Here is a 4,574-nt window from a genome sequence, read left to right as displayed (position 1 = left end):
TAATTAGCTGGAGGATAACCTATAGGTATTACTGATAAAAATAATTGGCTAGACGCCAGCGAGCAGCTGCCATGAAAATCAGACAACATGTCCATAAAGTTTGATTTGTATGCTCTAAACAACCTTATTCACAACAAAACACACTCCTCTGCAAAAAAAGTGTAATTTCCAGAGCCCATGTTTTCAGGCTCGTTTGAATTCTGCTTGCTTGGCTAAGCTAAAGCAAATTCTTGGCAGCAGGATTTCGGCATATTCATTAAGTGCAATACTGTATCGTTGCTTTAAAAACATAGTGGATTGTAAATAAACAGTGAACACGATGACTTTACAAAAAGCCAACACAGCACTAAACAGTAGTTTAGCTGAAGGCAATTTCAATTGTTAATGCTTTTACTGTGTGCTGGTTTCAGCAGTTTTGAAGGTCTTTTTCCTGACTAGTGCTGTTCTGATGTTTAGCTGCTGTGGCCTCTTGGCTGGGATTGAATCAACCTGTAATTCAGGGTAGCTCTTCCCAACCACTTCTATAGTAACCTGATTGTGATGGTGTGTCTTGGTGCTATGAGTTTTCTGTTTATTTCAGAAGAAATATTTTATCTATACAATTGAAAGAAAAACCTTTTGATGTGATCATGCTTTCTTTGCCTATATCATGCTTGTCATCCTAGCTCAGAGTTACAGCAGTGCTGGTTTCAAATTATTATGTTCAGCCCCTGTGCTGACACGTGGTTATATATGCACCAAGTATGTATGTGCAGATCTGTGATTTGTATCACTTTTACTGCTACTACCTGGAATTGTTTTGTAGAAACATTACTCTAGAAGTAACCAGCTAGATCTACGAGTGATGGAACCACCTGAATCTTTCTTCATTTTGGGTACTGCAGAGTCTCTCCCCATGTGTGAGCTAACAGTACAGCCTTCTCCTCAGCTGGCGGCTCCTGGCAGCTCATTTTCATGAGACATAGGAATGGCCTTGTCTTTGAGATCACTTTTGTGCCATACTCATGGTAATGAGCATGGAAATCTCAATTCCTCAGAAAACCAGTTGCAATTTTATGATTCAGACTGTGTATTACTGCTGGTTTTGGTGGAGTTCCTGATAAGTCTGAAAGGTAAAGCCTGCTTAAAAACTGAAAGCGTCATTTGGTTCTTTTCCCTAAATCTGTTTACAAGGGATGCTGATCTAAAGTAGCTACTTAGTGTAAAATACAAAGGTCTTCATTCTTAGGGTGAACCCTGGAGTCTGGACTTGTAGAGACCTCATTGTCATTCTAAGAATCTCACCTACATCATCTACCCATTTTGTCAGGCTCTGTGGCATCCTGAACTTCTGAGGCAACTATTTATGTATCACAGTGATGACTGCAGGATAAATTACATGGACATTGTTTATGTAGAGCTCCCCTCTGACAATCCTTGCCCTCCCACTTCACTGTTGCTCGACACTGGACACATAAGAGCTATGAAGAAAAGTCTCATCTTCTCCATCTGGAGGCTGCAGATGATGTTTACCTAAACCAGAGAGATATTGTGAGCATTAATTGTTTTAACCGTCCATTTCTCATTGTAAAGAAAGATTGTTAAAACCATTGAGAAAGTAGTGTTATGTAAGAGTTTGGTGGTGAATGTTTCTATATTCAGCTCCCACTGTTAGAATACCAACATTTGTTTTATTTCACTGCATTTTTAGCTGAATAATAACATTCCTTGATTTAAAGTTGCATCTCTCTAATGACCTTTGTTGGATGCTAAATTTTAGATTGCATTTACATATGAGACACTGCTATTTTGTTAAGTAGGAGACATACTATGAGGATAATCAGTTTATCTTAAGCTGTAATTCTATGTCTAGCATGGATTCAAATTTCTAGGATAGAGAATGGCTAATGGCTTTGTGAAGTCTGGTAAAACATCTCTGAGATAAATCCTAGCATAATGAGATCAGTTAGATCTAACTGTAAAATGGAAGAGAAGCTTCATTTTAATTTTCAAATGCACAGTTTGGTGCTTTGCTTTTTTTATTTTACAACTTGACAGATATATATCTGAGATGTAAAAAATGCTGGAGCTGGATGGATCTTTTGAATACGCCTAAACTAAAAGGGAGAAATGAAACTAAAAAAAAAAAAAGGAGAAGTAGCTAGTTTCATGTTAGGTTTTCTGTTCCATGGAAATCAATTTGCCCCGATGTAAATTCTCTGGTGAAAGGATCTGCCCACTTTGCAGCTACAAGATCCTTCTTACACAAGTTATGTGGGTACTAAAACAGTGCAGGCAGCAAAATAAGAGTAACAATAATAATTTCAATCACAGATATCTACAGTTACATATGCAATCAAGGGGTCATTGTCAAATTAGCTAGCATCTGCTTTCTTGGCATTTAGGTTTGTATTTTAACTAATGTTAACAGTTTCCACTTTTATTTTTAAATATATATCATGCTTTTGTGGTTTATTGCCTTTATGCAATTACAGTCTTTGTGACAGGAATCAGACAAGCCCCACTGGAAGATTAAAGCTGCTATTTAAGCACACAGCATGTGAAATAACAGTGCAAACCTTTTAGGGGCAGTCAATACAATTTCATTTTGAACTGCCAAGGGAGTAAGTACACATAGACACACAAAATATTCCAGAAAAGGTGTATATGTAAAATATGATGGCTTTTTTTCTGAGATTGCTTTAAGTTTTGGAGTCTGAGAAGGTAAATTGCGGTGAATAGACTTCTCAAGCTTTAGCAACTGAGACAGCTCAGGAGCTAGCAAGAACCACCACTGTCATTCATGAGTCATGCTAGTTTTGTCACCTAAAAACTGCATGTGACTGGTAACACTTCAGGGAGAAGGAGCACCACTTCTTACAGCTCTTGTGAATCAACAGGACCGTGGCAGTTGTAGGATGCTCAGTTCTCACCATTTCTGAGGCCCAGTGTGGAAGCAGAGCCCTGAGCAACAGACAGGGTGACTGAGGGCACTCATGAGCTCAGCACTGAGCTCATTCAGAAACTGGCTATACCTATTATGAAGGAAAGCACGGGAGGCATAAGCGGCAGGTGCTGAAGGACCTGGGGAAAGGCCAGTACTACAGCTGGGGCCCAAGATCCTATTCCTTAGGATCATCTGCCAAGAGCCCAGCTTTCTCCTTTTGGGGCAGAGCAAGACAGCAGGAGGGAAGGTTTGTAGTATCTGTAATGAGGAAGAGGATGTCGCAAGTACTGTGTTAAGGGCTGAGACAGAATGGAGTTCCTGGGTTAGGAAGAGAGCACCAAAACCTGGTGCCTTTCTCCTTGCATATGTAGTACAGATTGTTTTTTTGTTTAAGTAGTACTTTGTTTCTTTATATTGCATCACACAACTTGCTGTGGGACTTGGAGAATTTCACCTGTGTTTTTCCTTAATTTTTAAGGTAATACTTGATCAGCTAAATGAAAAGCTCCTAACTCCAGAAAAACAGTAAAAAATTTGAACAGGAACTAAAACTGGGAGCACTGGCTTTCTGCATGTCTGTACCTATTTATCTACATGTCTATACCTATTTCTGCATGTCTATACCTATTTATCTACAGCCATACACTCCAAGCATGCTCAGGAAAGATAATTGACACTGACATGAGGTTGCCTCTATTGGTACATAGCCAGAACTCTTCCCAGCCCAAGTTTCGCTCTTGTAGTACCATTCCCAGGAGCTCTTCCCAGCCCGTGGCGATGGGGAGGGACTGTTCCCAGCAGACAGTGTTGGGAGCTGAGGCAGTTCACCAGCACTGGCACAGGCATCTCCCTGCCAGCTGGCCTTGGCGGAGCACTGAATTTACTGGTGTAGATGAAGCCTTCCTATCTGTAACAGTCCAGTCTTTTACATACATTGAATACACTCCTTAAAACAAGACTTTACACGACTGTCTTGTTCCGGTCTCGATATTTCCCCGTGAGGGTGGGTCTGTCTCGCAGGAAGTGCAGCTGCACTGAAACAGCCAGTTTCAATACTGTGCAGAAGCACGTGGCCAAAGGAACCTCAGTGGGCAAAAAGCTCTGCCCACAGCAGCCAACAGACTACGTGAAGAGATGCAGAACTTCATGGTTACTGAAACTGGCAATAATCATAGAATAGTTAGGGTTGGAAAGGACCTTAAGATCATCTAGTTCCAACCCCCCTGCCATGGACAGGGACACCTCACACTAAACCATGTCATCCAAGGCTCTGCCCAACCTGGCCTTGAACACTGCCAGGGATGGAGCGAGCATTCACAGCTTCTTTGGGCCAGTGCCTCACCACCCTCACAGTAAAGAATTTCTTCCTTATATTGAACCTAAACAATAGTGTATGAGGAAAAGCAGCCCTCATGAATTGCAATGTTCTGCGGAGCACAGCTAGGACAGCAGGGTGATCACAACAGAGTCCTGTGTGGCACAGTTTAATTAGCCAGCTCGGGAATAGCTTGGGATAGCTTGGGAGCATCCCAGTGTCAGTATTAATCACGGGGGGAGCAGCACTTCTACGCGTAACAGCAGCCGCCCTCGCGGGGGGGGGGGGGGGGGGGGAGGAGGAGGAGGACCCATCTCTGCGCCTGCGCACCCC

This window comes from Neopsephotus bourkii, unplaced genomic scaffold, assembly GCF_033783945.1.
Source record: "Neopsephotus bourkii isolate Nb327-2 ecotype Australia unplaced genomic scaffold, CSIRO-AGI_Nbou_v1 NB_1328, whole genome shotgun sequence".
Lineage (NCBI taxonomy): Eukaryota > Metazoa > Chordata > Aves > Psittaciformes > Psittacidae > Neopsephotus > Neopsephotus bourkii.
This window is presented reverse-complemented; position numbering follows the sequence as displayed.